General features: G+C 43.1%; 1 protein-coding gene across 1 annotated transcript in view; it reads left to right on the top strand.

The window, feature by feature from the left end:
- COL28A1 (collagen type XXVIII alpha 1 chain) overlaps positions 1–16,748 on the top strand; it is a 689,953-nt gene that overhangs the window by 175,891 nt on the left and 497,314 nt on the right. The gene's annotated exons all lie outside the window — the stretch shown is intronic.

Below are 16,748 nucleotides of genomic sequence, written 5' to 3' on the forward strand. Positions count from 1 at the left end.
TCATCTCGTATATCTATGCACATTATATTCACTACCTCCTTATCCAACGATTGTTGCGCTTTTACGGCATTTCGTTTGGATGGTATACAAGCATTTATATCTAATTAAAGAGAGGGACCCTGAATACCAAAGGGGTAGGGTTCCAAAAGACAGTATGTCACAAAATAAAGCCCCCTTTGGACCAATTCCAAGCAGACAAAAAACCTTGCATCTATATCACACACTACGCAATACAGATTTTCATACTAGGCAGCAAACATGATGACGTAAGAATAGTCAGAAAGTTATAAAAATTATACAGTTTATTATACCTTTAAAAACTCACAATAAAAAAGGATAACCAATGTATCCTAACAAAGTACAAGCAGAAAATAATCACAAGGTGGGAACATAAAACACAACACATTGGTTAAAAAATTGCAAAGGTATTCTGTGGTCTAACTTATATAAATCATGCTCCAATTTTGTAGAGATGTCTTTGAATTGGAAACGTTATCTTAGTCCAATGATTTAGTGTATCCCAGTCTACAAGAGTATCGACGCGTTTCGGCTTTGGCAATAAGATTTATCAGCCAACACCTTCATCAGGATAAAATTTACAACATTCCCACAATATAAGGATAATCTCGTTGTTATAAAGTCAGGCCTCTTTAGGTCCTTCCAATGAGAAATCTCGAGTTAGGCCTTTTTAGGTCCTTCCAATAAGAAGTCTCGAATTAAGTGGACAGATAGTACGAGCCACAGAACCCCACATTGACGGAGGCACATCGTATATGAGCAGACTGCTGGCGGTCCTGCATTTTGGGAGGAAAACCTTATCGTACATAGAAGTGGTACTTCTCTGCATCGCAGTTTCACGTGCTACACGGTCTAAAAAAGCATTTCCTTGTCCAATCTTATCTGTTACTTTCTTATGTGCACTGCACTTCACTATGGCAATTTTCTTCGGATATGTCAATGCAGTCAAAAGAGTATGCACCAAATCTCCATGCATTATCTGTATTCCGTGCGATGTAAGAAAGCCTCTTTCCTTCCAGAGTAGGCCAAAATCATGCGCTACTCCGAAGGCATAGCTGCTATCTGTGTAAATGTTCACACACCAACCAGCGCTAAGCTCACATGCTCGTGTTAAAGCTATCAGCTCAGCTGCTTGAGCCGATTTCTGTGGTATGCGAGCTGTCTCTACTACTGTCTCAAGCGTGGTAATTGCATATGCAGCTGAGGTCGTACCATCTGGTAGCTTCAGGCAGGACCCATCAACCCACAATTCACCATCTACATCTGGGAGGGGCGTATCCTGCAAATCAATACGACCCTTTGTCTGTTCTTCAGTCAGAAAAATACAATCGTGCGTTTCTTGTGACTGAGGCTGAGTCACCGGATATTGCAACAAAGTGACTGGGTTCAAAGTTGCGCATCTCTTCAATGTAATGTGGGGAGCTAACAATGTCAGTTCATATCCTGTGAGACGAGCGCTAGTTAAGTGCTGCATCTTTGTCTGATTCAAAAGGGCGTCAACAGCATGTGGCACTAACACTAACAATTTGTGTGACAACACAATTCCCTCACTCTGTCGAATTGACACCGCTGTTGCTGCAACTGAACGAAAGCATCCAGGTAATGCTCTAGCAACAGGATCAAGAACTGCTGAGAAGTATGCGCACGGACGTTGCTTGTCGCCGTGTAACTGAACCAACAATGACAATGCACATCCATCTTTCTCGTGTACATAAAGTGTAAAAAGCTTCGTATAATCAGGTGTGCCTCACACTGGTGCTGAACAAAGAGCTTGTCGCAACTGTCGAAAAGCACTTTCACATTCTTCTGTCCATGGAAGGGGTACTGGGGTATCTTTCGTCAAAAGTGCTAAAAGGGGCTTAACAATGTGTGAAAATCCCAAAATCCACTGTCTACAAAAGGAAGTAAGACCCAAAAATGCACGTACTCCTTTCTGTGTGGTAGGGACTGGTGTATCTAAAATTGCTTGTATGCGATCTGATGTCAATGCACGTCCCTCCTTAGACAAAAGGTGACTTAAGTAGGTTACCTTTGGTCTACAGTATTGCAGCTTTTTTCGAGGAACTTTGTGATGATGTGAAGCAAGAAAAGAAAGTAAAGATAAAGTACATGTTTCACATTGCTCAGGAGTGTCGGCTGCCAGCAAGATGTCATCGACATAGTGTATGAGAGCCACACCTCTGATCAATACGAAAGAATCAAGTTCTCTTTTTAATGCTTGACTGTAAATACTTGGACTCTCAGTATAGCGTTGAGGAACTCTACAAAATCGATACGATCTATTATTCAAAGTGAAACCGAACAGATATCGGCTATCAGGATGAATAGGGATCGAAAAGAAAGCATTCTTCAAGTCTATCACAGTAAATGTAGTGGCAGTTGGGGGAACCAAAGTAAGGAGTGTTGTGATATCAGAGACCACAGGATACTGCGGCACTACAATTTTGTTTACCTCCCTCAAATCGATAATGAATCTGTAAACTCGTGTGTCAGTATCTCTCTTCAAAATCTGAAGAATCGGGCTATTGCAGACATTGTATGGGACTTCCTCAACAACCCCAACTCGTATCAAATCCTGCACAATTCGTATGAGTGCATCTTCTCCCTCCTGTGAGATGCAGTATTGTGGTAATCGGGGTAACACAGCTCCCTCCTTGGCGCTAATCTGGACCGGAGGAATGACCATGTGACTCACGTCAGTGTCTGAAGTAGCCCACAAGGATTCGGGAAGTGAGGCTAATGCAATATCTTCTTTGACAAGATAAATTCTTGTTATCATTCAAAATGACTCGTAGCCCTTCAGGAAAACATCGTATCGTGGCTCTAAAATATTTCAACATATCAAGACCCAAAATATTATCTGGTGTGTTAGGGGAAAGCAAAAACGGGCATGGAGCATCGAATTTATCCACATAAAATAAGAGTGGCTGTGACAATGGGCTAAGGGAAGGCGTTCCATCGAAACCTATCGAAGTAATAGTTGTGCCAGACAGGGGAGTCCTCGGAACCAATTGTTTAGACAAAGCACTACGTGTAGCTCCTGTATCAACCAGAAACCAATCAGTAGAGCCCAAAACATGTGCTGTAACATAGGGACCCGTCTGATCTACTGGAACTTCAACTCATTCCTTACCCCATCCTAGGCAACCCTATGCATGAGCAGAATCATACAAATCGGGCTGAACATAATCAGACATTTGATATTGATTTCGCCTATCAAAAGTGTTTGGTCTATTCTGTGAGAGTGTGTTCATGTCAGATCGGGCACGATCGTTCGTGTTTCCTCGAGGCTCCGAGAAACCTGAACCAGTTCTCCCTTGGCCACGCCCCCTAGCATCCTGCTGGGGACGAAGCGCCGGACAATTACGCATCCAATGACCCAACTGTTTATAATATGCACATTGGTTTAAGGATAAATCCGTACGACCATAAGGAGCATTAGGTGGTGCTTGTCCACCTCTGTCATAATTTCTGTCGGGGCCCCTATCGTAACCTCTAGAAGGCGGACCATATACTTGGGCCAACATAACTTTCGTTTTTAACTCTTTTGATTTCTTGTCCTCGTTCCCCTTCGCCTCCGCTTCTTGGCGCTCGTAATATTGAGTCATCGTTAAGACAGAGGCCGGAGAGGAAGTAGTCCAAGAACTTTTGCTAGCTTTTAGGCGGCTAGCTATCCCTGGTAACAGATTCGTAACGTATTTATCGACAAACAAATGCCTGCCGGTATCATCTGTTAAAGACTGGCCACTAAAATCATGAAAAGCTTCTTCGAAACGTGTGAAAAAGTCAGAAACCGATTCATCTGTCTTTTGTTTACACGATGCTAAGACAGTCCAATCAATCTTTTTAGGGGGGATGATCGTTTTAAGTTCAGTCAAAATGGCTGCAGGAAGATCTAATATCAACCGATGTGGTTTTTGTGAGGGCTCTCTGTCTGCATCCATGCGCTCTAAGTCCTTCCATTCAGCACCTAAAACAGCCCGATCATCAATTTTACGAACGGTCCCCCACATATCTGGGGGCAAAATGAGACCGAAAACCAGATCTGTATCGCTTAAAGTCATAGTACAGGAATTTAGAGCGCCCTCAACTTCTTCGTAAAAGGCGGCTGGGTTTTTACGCGGGTCAGGCAATGCATTTTTAAGCGCCATTACATCTGCTCTATTCCAAGGGGTGTATACCCAATTTTAAATAAAATATCCCTTGGCATCAACAGAACTTTTATCGTCATTATCACCCGCTCCTTTAGGAGGAACATACAAAGGCGCGGCTTCCCGCATAGGCCTCATGACAACTGGTAACATCTTATCTGTCACGAAGATAGGAGACTGCGCTTCTCCGGGCGGATTGGACTGTGGAACGTTGTCCGCAATTTTTTTCTGCTCCTTCAGATGGGTCGCCTCATCTCGAATTTTAATCGTCTAATCGCGTCTTCTACCTGGGATAAAAAAAAAGTACCGTCATGTAACTGTTTACGATTAGTTGCGATATCAGCAGGTTCTAACACTGAAGAGTGTTTTCGGAACATTTCTACAACTTCATCAGTAAATGACGCAGTGAAATATATCTGCTCCTTTTCTGTCCAACCCTTTATCGTAGCAAAAACATCAGAAGCAGGATCAGTGCTATGTATTGCTTTACGAGCAGTCTGTCTGATGTGGGCCGCTCGTTCAGTAGACAACATGGATCGAGTGTCCCGCGCTTTCTGTTGTCCCGAATCAGAGTCCTCTTCATCCCCTGCCGGAGCGGACAGAATGGCATACGGAGGTGGAGGTCGATCTAATAACAAAAAATCATCTTGCGGTTTATTAAGGACAGGATAGAGAGGCTGACGGACAGGATATTGGCCAGATATCTGTAACCTACGTTCTTTCTCCTCTCGCTCCTGCAGTTCTTTCGCTTCCTTCTTTTTCAATTCAAGCGCTTTCTCATACACACTCTTCCACTGCTCTTTCTCAATCAACGCTTGCTCACGCTTCTCTTGCTGCCGTACTTCTTTCTCCCACATTCGCAAACTCTCAAACATATCACGCCTAGACTTTCGCTCAAACAAACATCGTTCCACATACTCAACCTTACGCGCATCAAATGACCGATACAGTGGCCACCGCAACTCAGGGTCCTTCTTGGTATACCTGTGCCACAACGTGCTGTACATTATGGCAGGAAGACCAAATTTTATGTACATCTCTCTATTAGGTGTCCCCTCGGGGGGAGCCGGCTGCGATTCCTCAAATCGTAAACTGGTACCACCAAACAAGCAGCACATCTTTCGAAGTGCGCGGGGAACAGGCATGCTCAAAAATAGTGCAAAATATACACTACTATAGGGAAAGAGCGCTTAAGGTACTTTCTTAGTACGTTACGCTATACATATCAAAAGTGGAGGAAAAGTCCTCACATTGCCTGCCTATATGGGTTGCAACTCATATATCCATATCAAATCATATCAAATCATATCATATCATATCAAACAAGAGCCAATGTAGACAAGTCTATCCCAAATACAAATATGCCACGGTAAGCGTTCCTAAAACTACCTTACCACTCAAGGGCATCCAAATTCCAAAACCTACAACAGGGCTCTTACCAATCATAGGCTGTCCAGATTCCAACTGCCAAGTTCTAAATTCGACCAAACGGTCACTGCACGGCAGACCAGCAGAAGAGATCTCAGTCGAGGACCGGCGCCGCCTGGATGGTCGGATCGGAAAGTAAGGAAGAAGCACCTCGGGTGCCGAGACTCGGGTCTCCTCCGGCAGCGATCGCGTCCTCAGCGACGTTCCGAACCTTCGTCACGACCAATCCTTCGGGCATCCGAGTCGCCGATGAGCCCCAGGTGCCGGGCGCCAATTTGTCGTGCAGGCCTCAGCCAGACCCGCTAGTGCAAGGGGTTCGCCCTTCTGCGCACAGAGTTCTCAGACCCAAAAGAAAAGTTGGCACGGAAACTGGAAATACAAAACATAGAATTTATTACACCTCATGAGGTGGTGCTAAAGTTCGGACAGTACCCTTCGGCACTGTGAGAAGTAGCACAAAGGGCTACCGGACAGAAGGCTTATTTATACCCACACAGGGGCTCAAAAGAAGGTGGTACAAAGCTTAAGAGCATATTTTATGTCCATACAAGGTAATATCGAGAAGCACAATCGATCAGTGGGAGGAGTTAACAGTCTTGGGGTCTCGGCTAACACATTCCAATCTATGGCTAACGAATAACAGATGTGGACCCTAACGGTCAGCAGCAAGGACAGAGATGCTATTAATAGCTTGTTGCCGGGCAGATTCAAAGGCCATAAGCAGAAAGGTAGGACAACACACATGGTCAACACGAGGTAACACGTGGCAGATAAAATGGCCGCCACAAACTCAAAATGGATGCCATCGAATGCTAAGATAACGGCAAAACTCAAATGTCTTTCGCTAACGCTCAACTTAATCGCTGTCAAATTACAACACACACACACAGATACACACACAGTTGTTACGTGTGTCAAATCTGAGATGGTGCAGGTAGTAGCACTCTGTGCAAAAAAGTCACCTCTGTCTCACGGGTGCAAGGTATTTTCAGTGTAGAGCGGCTCTTTTGACCAACAAGGGTGCAACTGCACCATATTTATTTTATGTATAAGATCATGAAGATGCCAGTTTTCTATACCTTAAAAATCCACACCATGAAAGGAGGCCACCAACCATGGATGATCATCTCCTGCCTTCAGCTCTGTGTGGGATTGACATTGTCAATAAAAACAAATTCGTCAGTGACAAATTAATTACTGCAATTTTTCCCATTGATGAGTCTGCTCAAGAAAGGCATTTTTTTCCTTTTTAATGTGTGTTTACATTTTTTCCATATTGTCCTCGACGCACCCTAGTTTATTGTGCACCAGTATTTTAGTTCTTCTAGTGTCAGACTCTTGCACACTCCTTCCTGATGTTCAATTTAGTTTTTTTATTATGCATCGCTATGTAGCTCTGCGCATGCATGCCTTTACAATGGCACGTATTGGCGCTATCTTTTGTGTTGCCTTGTATCATGCAAGCGGACGTGAAAAACATTAGTAAATGTATGATCTGTTGTCTTATAATAGTTTTTATAAACAGTTAGTGCGGTTATTGTATATTAAAATGTTTATGGTATAGAAATCCCAAACGAAGGAAACCCTAACATGGAACCCATCACTTTATTTGTCAAAAGAAACGCTTCTTTACCCACAACTGTGTTAGTACTTCAAATGCTTTATTCTAAAATCACTTTAGCAATTTGTAATTAATTCGCATCATAGTACAAATTTCCTGATAACTCCTTGTGCATAACATCCCCACTATGGGGCCTCATTCATGGGCTTTTTGCCGTAGGGCACTGCAGCAGGCCTCGCTGCTGCGCTGCCCTATGGGAAAAGAAGGGGGCAGGAATGCACCGTACCTATTGGATACAGTGCATTCCCGTCCTTTTCCCCTGCGCCGGTCCACAAATGGCTACTGTGTGCCAATGCAGGCACCTTTGCGCCATATTGCAAGAGTGCCTGCGTTGCGGGGATGCTTATTTTTGTGCAGGAAGGTAAACCTTCCTGCACAAAAACAATCACAAGAAACTTATTTTTCTTCTTTCTAGAAAACGAGGAGAAATAAAGATAATTCTCCTCGTTGTGCCTCCCTTACGCCTCCCCTGGGGAGGTGTGAGATTTTGGCGCTGCCGCAGACTTACGATTTCTTGCAAATCTGAGGCAGTGTCAAAAAGCCATGGGTGTTGCTGGGAACACCCCCAGCAACACCCATGGAACGCCCCATTCATGCAGTTTCCTGCGTGAAAGGGGCACATATTTATAAGCTCATGAAAAGCCACGTAACGTGGCTTTATGTGGCCTTATAAATATGCCGCTGGCACATTGAGCCACCTGAATGTCCATAAAGAGACGCTCTGGCAGCGCAAAAGTTTCAGCAGACCCTTAGGGCTTATTTACAAGCCCCTTGCGCCGCCGGTGCGTCACTTTTTTTCATATTAAAAGAGACGCACCGGCGGCGCAAGGGGCTTGTAAATATACCCCATAGTGCTTAACACTCCACGCATTGTACGTGGCATGGCTGTGAAATTCATTGTTAGAAATGATCCTCCAATAAAGTATGTCCAAGATACGAAATGCATTTCACAATTTTTTTTATCTGTCTTGGCGATAATGCTGCTGCTGTTTAAGTTACATTCCACAGATGCATCTGCTGCGTTACTCGTGGAGGAATTCACAACAGAGAGCTGTGTGGAATGCTATGGAATGCGACAAAGACCCCTTCTTGTCCTCAGTGGGCCTAAGGGGTTCACACATTGCTGCACTGGTGGGGATAAGACTGTGATTCATTCTCTTGCTGGACAGAACTCGTTTCTGAAAGCCATACATTTAGAGGAAGAGTTGCATTGTAGGAGCATTGTGTAGAAGACTAGTGAATCGCTCTGTTTCTCTATACATTCACTTGCAATTCCCACGCCCATCATTTCAGTTCTGTCCGCATTTTTGTACAGTGAGAAACCTGGCTTGTCCAACTCCCTCAATCTCCATCCATCACTCATCGGCTCTTTACTCTGTGACAATAACTTGGAGTTCAGTGGAGCTCCTTTTATTCCAGTGGCTGCATTGGAAAGCTATTGTTTGCGTAAATTTAGCTTACTCATGCAGATACCATTTTTAACAAAATACGTGGGTAATTCACAAGAGGTGGTTTTACCTCAACATTTTTAGCCTCCGAAACTGTTGAGATTGAGCTATTTCGGAGGGTGTTTTAAATCAATAAAAATGAAAAACGTTCTTTAGGATGATTGATATTATCCAAGTGGCATGCACCCCGAATATCAAAACCACAATATCAAGGACAGAATATCATAAATAAAATAGCCGCTAAGTAAGTCCAGATTTTCTTTACCTAGCTCCACATACATATACCTATAGCACATATATCTTAACCTCTTCCGTGCTCGTAACGGAACCACTCCTTCACGAGCCACGGACGCGCTGTGCTGGCGACGGAGTGGTTCCGTCATGGCGCGGTCGCCCCACCCTCGCAGCAGGAATTCCGCGCCTGCGCGGGCGTTCTATTGAGCGGGCGGGGCCATGATGGAACCAATCCTTCACAAGCACAGCGCGCCCGTGGCTCGTGATGGAGTGGTTCCGTCACGAGCATGGCGGCACAGCGCGGACCGCCCTCCCCCCAGCACCGCAGCGGAATTACCACTGCGGCCAAGGAGTTAAAGGTTCATAGATGTCGACTTAGCAGTAGTGATTCTATGCTTCTATATATGCACTTACCTTTGAATATTTTGTCCCTCAATATTCTGTTTTTGATATTCTTCTACCTTCATATTTTTGGTGTTGATGTTCAGTAGTACAATCATTCAAATTCATAGTTTTGAGGGTGAAGGCCAGTCCAAGAAGGGCGACAAACACCAGTTGGGAGATATGCATGCACTTCTAAAGAGATTTGCTCACACTAACATTTTCGTGGCAATAAATCTACTTCTTCAGGCAGGGAGTTGGTGTTTAAGAGGGGAAATGTTCTAAACATTTGTGAATGTAAATGTTTTTGTACTGATTTACCACTGTTAATGGCAGGAGGAGATCCGACTCCTGGTGGCAACGAGAAAGAAACACACCCAAACTGACAAGGGGATGTTAGTGGTGCAACGTCAAATGATGGGGCTTCCCTGCTAACGGGAAGAGGGCCACATGAGTCTGCCATACATCACAGATATTCACTGGCCTTGGAGCGGAACTGGGGCCACCCGAAGAATCGAAGAGCCCCTGAAGTTTAGGAGACCACCTTGCGTCGCAATGGATCTAGGTGGTCTATGTTACGACTAGGGGTGCCACCTGGCGGGTTTTATACCGGCATGACCTATATTTTAATGCCCTGCGGGAAAACTCTTTAAAGTGGGTTCTGAAGCTGCCCTAATGTCCCCTGACTGATAATTAAGGTAAACAAAACGATAAAGGCCATGTTCAAAAATTAAAAAAGACAATTTCAAATAAAGTTCTACTTAAGAAGCATGTTTGGACCTTTGCTGAATTATCAACAAAGAACCCTTTGGCTGGTGTTTTCCTCTGAGAAAAGTGGCAGCCCAAGTTATGGACCTGGTCAGTCCAGGAATACCTCTTTCCCTCTCAGATGAGCAGTGCTCTGTGAAAAACACTCTACCCTGGGCCACCACCCACTCTCAAAGTGGGCCTTGTAGACTATGTCTGAAAGAGACACAAAGTACTACTTTCTATATTTCTCTGCAGTCCTGTGTCTGCACGGTGTCAGCTCACAGCATGCCTTTCACTGCAGCTGCTTTAGAGAGACACACATTTACTGTAGACAAGCTGAAGGGCCCCCTTCATGTAATGCCGTCTGGCTCCATGTACTGCGGGAGCTGTGGGGTGTTTGTTTCGCCTACGTGGAGTGGGGAAAGGGTGTTTTCCATACAAAGAAATACCTTCCCTAGGAGGATAAATGTTGCCAAGTGCAATTGTAGTCATGCAAGGCGTTTTTGTTTGCACTGTGGTATACTAAGGAAATGATTTCTCATATTAGTAAATAAGGATTTACAGAGGTTTTTCTGGAGCATTCCTGGAAAGCTGCCAGGGTACTCCTGTGATGCTGCGACAGCCACAGGTTTCTTTGAGTACTTTTAGAAACCTTTATGATTTCTAACAGCTCATAAGTCTGCACTTGAGTGGGAGCAGATGTACTCATTTATGTTTGCATTTGTCACACCTGGTCTCTACTTGCTGCGCTTTACAGCGTCTACTGAGTGAGTGATGTATGTTCACTGTGGCTCCTTACTTGTAGCTGGAAAGGGCCCTCCTGTTCTCGCCTGACAGGGGGTAGATGGCCTCAGGTTTTTGGTGGTTTCTGTCTCTCTGCAACCACTGTGCAATTGGAAAGTGTGTGAGGTGTATGACTGTCGCCAGTTCATTGTTTTGACTGTTTCTCCACCCTTCTTGCTTTTCTTGGCTTGAAATAAACCTTTGGGCCCAGCAGGGCCACACAACCAATAAATCATAAATCTATGCAAGGTGATGAAGTACACCAATGACTGCAAACTCTTCAAAGCATCCGCACCTCCCAAACACTAACCCACACTCCTCCCTCTATCCTTACAATCACCCACTGGCATCCCTTCCTCCCACCCCCTTACGCTGGCCCTCCTGTCCAAATGCAGATTTCCACCTCACGTATCATCCAACAACCTCTGCAGCATGCCCCGCTGTTACTCCCATGTGTGCATGTCTCTATATATATATGGAATATCTATACTGTAAACATTGCCAAAAAGCAGTAGAGCACGGTACGCGTACAAAGCAAGCAGTATGGTCAATAACCCTACAACTCTGATCACATGCTCAGTCCTTCGGAATCACCAACACAGCTTAATGTCCTTAGCTACTCAAATGGTTTTCTACTACCTCTCTGACTTCTCCTTCTCAGTCGTCTAGCACACAAGCTCATCAGAGGCATTCTCCAAAACCCAGGCTCGCTCCTTCATCTATGTTTACATTATTTTCTTTAGTGAAATCATCCTTCATTTGGCATAGACTAGCACCTCTTCATTAATGACACACAGATCTTCTCTTTTTGAACTCTCCCTTCAAGTCAGAAATGTGAGTTGTCTCACAGCCACCTGGCACATTTAGTTTGTATACTCCTGTAAAATAGAGATGATCTATTTCCAACCCCTCATCTCTGTCGACCCTGACTTCAACCCCACTTTCAACCTCTGGCTGTGTGAGAAATCTAGGTTTTCAAATCCACTCTAGTTACCACCACAGCCACAAACTATTGATTAAATGTAAGAACAGCTTTCAATTGCTCTGTCACACCACCAGGTCTCTGAACAACACCTTCACATTAATAATCTTGACTATTGCTAAATTATCCTGGTGGTCTTCCACAATGTACATGCTTAGTGAAACCAAATGGTGAGGCTTCCCACCCCCACTATTTTAAACTCACCTCTGATGCAACTGTTTCCTCTGATTGTCATTAGGTTGGGTGTCTTTCAGACAGAAATCAGTCACTACGGGGCATATTACCAAGGAATAGCGATATTTATCGCAAAATGTGCTTAGCGCATTTTTTTTATTGCTGCCTATCGCTGGATATGTTAGCGGAGAAAACATGCTATTAGCAAAGTTTTTCTCCATTGTGCTAAAATATCCAGCGATAGCGGCGAAATGCGTGAATATCGCTGAGAATTAAGCAAGGGGACAAAGCACACAGCAAAGTCCTTCCCCTCTCCTTGGCAGCAAAGCAACTGCAGGGCAGAGTCCCATTCAGGCCCAGGTGCTATCCCCTCCCACCATTCAGGATGCAGATGGAGCTATTTAACCCTGGGCTGACCCAGCCAGCCTCCTGGAGCCACAACAGCCCCTGTCACTCACAAACCAGTCAATTCACAAACAGGCAAAGGTACACAGAAAGGTCAGACAAGAAAACAGACACTTTCTAAAAGTGCTGTTTTCAAACACAGGATTTAAAAAACATCCCTACTAACAGATGGGTTATTAAATTCTGAGTTCAGGGATACCAGATTGCGATTTTCTATTTTGCTCCTAAGGGAAGATATGCAGGTTAACATTATACACAGCATTCTCCATTCTAGCATGTGGGCAAGATAGCCTTTCAATAGTGAAAAACGAAAATGGCTGTAATTCACTATCAAAGCATGTCACCCACACTAGTACAAGCTCTACCTTTCACATACACTGCGCCCTGCCCAGGGGGTACCTTGGGCCTTCCATAGGGGTGTCTAATATGTACAGGAAGGGTTAGGCTTGGCCAGTGTGGACATTGGTCAGGTCAACATGGCAGTTAACAACTGCACACAGGCACTGCAGTAGCAGACCTGAGACACCATTTTAGGGCTACTCATGTGAGTGGCACAATCAGTGCTGGAGACCCACTAGTAGCATTTGAATTACCAGCCCTGGCACACTCAGTGCACTTTACTAAGGACCTACTGGTAAAACAAATATGCCAATCATGGATTACCAATCATAATAGCAATTTATACAGAGAGCATATGCACTTTAGCACTGATTAGCAGTGGTAAAGTGCCCAGAGTCCTATTGCCAAAACCACAGGTCAGGAAAAATAAAGGAGGAAGAAGCAAAACGTTTGGGGATAACCCTGCAAAAAGGGCCATTTCCAACAGGAGGTCTAGTGTGCGTAGGTATTTTTTTATTGAAAACTGTGTCATCAACTGAACCCTATCTTTTATGGTTTAAAAGTAACCATGACCGTTTTTTTAGTTTTTTAGAACCAGATTTTTATTGGACCTCTTTCAGTATCTTTTAGCACATCCTTTTGGTGCATATATAGTGCAGTGCCTCCACCCTGTGGCTGCAACGGAAAGTCTCCACAGGATATGATGCACGTTTTAATGTTTTGAAGTTTTTGTGAGGTACTGAGAAAGTCTTTTATTATCCCTATTCTTAGAAAAGTAAGTTTTAGGTGGGTTAGACCTGCTTTTATCTTTTTACAACTGTTTTCAAGCCATTCAGTATTGTATGTTCTTAGCTTTTTAAAGGCTGCTCTTAGGCTTAGGTCCACCTGTGATTAACCTTTATGGACAATTGCCTGTTATTGTGCTAACATGAATCAGGTTTCAACATGGTCCAATTTTACAATTTTGTATTTTATGGGATCGTGATTGACAGCTTTATTTCTCTTGATACAGCCCGTATGACCAATTTTGTACTTTGTGGTGCTTCGATGATGTTGTTTCATATTTTTGACACTTTGTTCTAGCTATAGTGCTTGTTTTTTAACCTTTTATTTATGGGCCCATGATGGTCACACTGTACTGTTTTTCCATGTGTCAGATGGTGACTTTTAATTGTGTTTGTTTGACTTTCAAGGTTTTCTGTGCAAAAACCGAATAAAGTGTTAGTGATGACGTAAAAACCTTAGCAGATATTAGCTGCATTTTGCGTAATCACCCAAAAAAGGGAAACTTTTGTTTGGGATGATAAACATTGTCGCTTTTGCGTCAAGATGTAAGTCCAAAGTTGAAATGAATAACTCTGTGATGGAGAAGGAGGCATTAGTGTGAGACTGAACGGAAAACGCTTCAAGTTCTTTTCATGCAGTCTGCCATTCACAATTTGTACTGATCAGATACCTCTTACCTTCTGTTTCCAAGAGGATAAATAACGTCACACCCCGCATTGCTAATTGGATGTTGAGTTTAGAGTGATTTTGCTTTGAAATAGAGTATGTTTGGGGAAATCAGAATCAACCGGCTGAATTCCTTTCAAGGTTATCCTTTCAGAAATTTGAGGTTGAGAAAAAACCTTGACTTTTCCATACCTGAAGCAAGTGTACCTGCCATATCTGAGTCTGAGCAGAGTAAAATATGTTCTGTTCTCCATTGTATCAGGAGTTACTTCAGCAAGCGTTAACCTATGAGGCGTAGTGATTTGGACAAAGAGTTTAGGGATTTTTGAGAAGTAAGAATTTAACTCAACATCCATGACAATGATGTAATTTTCTGAAATGACAAAATGATACCTCCAAGGGATTTGTGGGATACGATTGCTGATCTTGCCCATGAAGGTCATCTAGGGAGGAGTTTCAACTAGAGTAAAGCCAGGTGCACTTTCTGGTTCACAAGGATGGATGCATTCATTGAACAAAAAATAAAGGATTTTACATGTTACTCCTTAAGCGATGAAAGCAAACTTGCAGGCAGAGCTCCTTTGTAGCTTGTGTCAGTGCCTGAAAAACCTTGGGATAAGCTTGTCCTTGATATTATTGGTCCCATTGATACACTAGGAATGTGTAACAAAATCATATTTGTTTTAATTGATTACAATCGTCATTGGATTTTCACAAAAATGTTGCATTACATTACTACTGAAGACCTTAACGATTTCTTGTGGGACAGTTTTTGCATAGAACGTAAACCTTCCATATTGGTGAAGGACAATGGAGATCAATTTACATCTCAAGAAATTAAGATTTTTCTAGCAGATATTTCTAGAGAAACATGAGAAAACATTTCTGTACTACCCTAGAGCCAGTGGGTTAGTTGAAGGGTCAACCATATGTTAAAAGACAACACACAGTTAGCAGTTGCCAATGGTTTTAGTGTGGAGAAATTATTACAAAAGCTTCTGTGGTCATATTTCACAGCACCAAACCTAAACACTGGAGTTTTCCCATTCAACTTACTTAAGGGAGGGAATCCATGCACAGAGCTTTGTCCATTCTGTATTGGTGAGGGGAAAAGAATGCCTGTAGACCATGAAACATCAAAAGACAATGTGCTAAAGAACCAATGTAAATACAAAGAATGGTATGAATTAAAACATGGTGCTAAAAGGCAAAGTTGGTCAGTGAGTGACTAGGTTATGGCGAAAAGGCTTGATAGAGAGTGTGGTAAGGTGAACAAATTCTACAAAGCTACGGCATTGTTCTGTTTAAACACAGTGTTGTGATAGTTGAAAATGGTCAGAAGTGGTCCATGGATAGATTTGCTAAATCCCAAGATGGAACACCGACAAATCAAAATAGCAACCGAGATTCAACCACTACCGTCTCAAATGGTAAAGGCTTTGCAATCTTCAAAGATAAAGAGTAGTGCAAACTTGGCAAAAGGATTTTGTTATAAATTAACTTTTATGTCTGCTAATTTATGGTGGGGAGATGTGTTATAATTATCTTAAGTCATATATATTTCAATAATTTAGGTATGATTATATTACATCATTTTATTCCTTCCACTATGGTACATCGATGCCTACTCCCCCATCCATGTGATAGTGCTTATTTTGACAGTTTGGAATGTTGGCTCTCGCACTCAGTCATTTCAAGAAGAACTTAGAAAACAGTAAATAAACCTCTTCTTCCTCTTGCCTTGTCTGCATTTCTATTCACTTCAGTCTTCTTTCTGGGTGCTCTGCTTGGGTTTCAGAGGTAGTATACATGACCTCCTATTATGTTTCCGACCGGAATGTCTTTCAAACTACTGTAAACGATCAAGGTCCCTAAGGTAAATGATCCGCACATAGTGCAACTATGTACATGTGACTATGCAAAGCCACGCCTGTAGACGATTCTTTCCCCCTAATCATGACAGTCATTGGCTATATGACCAGTGCAAACAGCAGAGTGGACAGGGGGCAAACCTGGCTGGTTTTCCTCTGCACCTTCCAAGCCTCAGAGATAATCTTGCCACTTTGAATGTGCACTGTTGAGTTTGTGTATAAAAGTCTAGCCAGCATCCTGAACTCTACCCCAAAGTCCATCTCCTCCATCACCACCTACAGGAATTCCCAACTTAAGATGTCAAAGCCCCTTTCCATATTAACAGCAACAGCCAAATTGGTAGCTCATAATAGATTGCTGTTGACCAGGTGACAAAGTCTATGGATGTTCGGGAATGTATTCCTACAAGGGATGAAGCCGGATTGATGAGGATAAATGAGTTGCAGCAGCAGGGGAGAGGGTTGTTTTGCAAGTAGGTTAGCTAAAATCGTTTGGCTAGACAGCATATAAACATACATAGGTTTGGAAGTTTGTCAAAGAAATATGTTAAGGTTTATCAACTTCAAAAAACATTTTACAAAATACTTATTAATCCTTTTTCTATTCTTCTGCTTTATGATACATAAAAAACAGAAATATATTTATTAATTTATTAACCGATGCCTGGATCGTTGGGAAGGCAATGTGAATATCGACAAGTTAGTTGCATG

Source organism: Lissotriton vulgaris, chromosome 10 (assembly GCF_964263255.1).
Source record: "Lissotriton vulgaris chromosome 10, aLisVul1.2, whole genome shotgun sequence".
Classification (NCBI taxonomy): Eukaryota; Metazoa; Chordata; class Amphibia; order Caudata; family Salamandridae; genus Lissotriton; species Lissotriton vulgaris.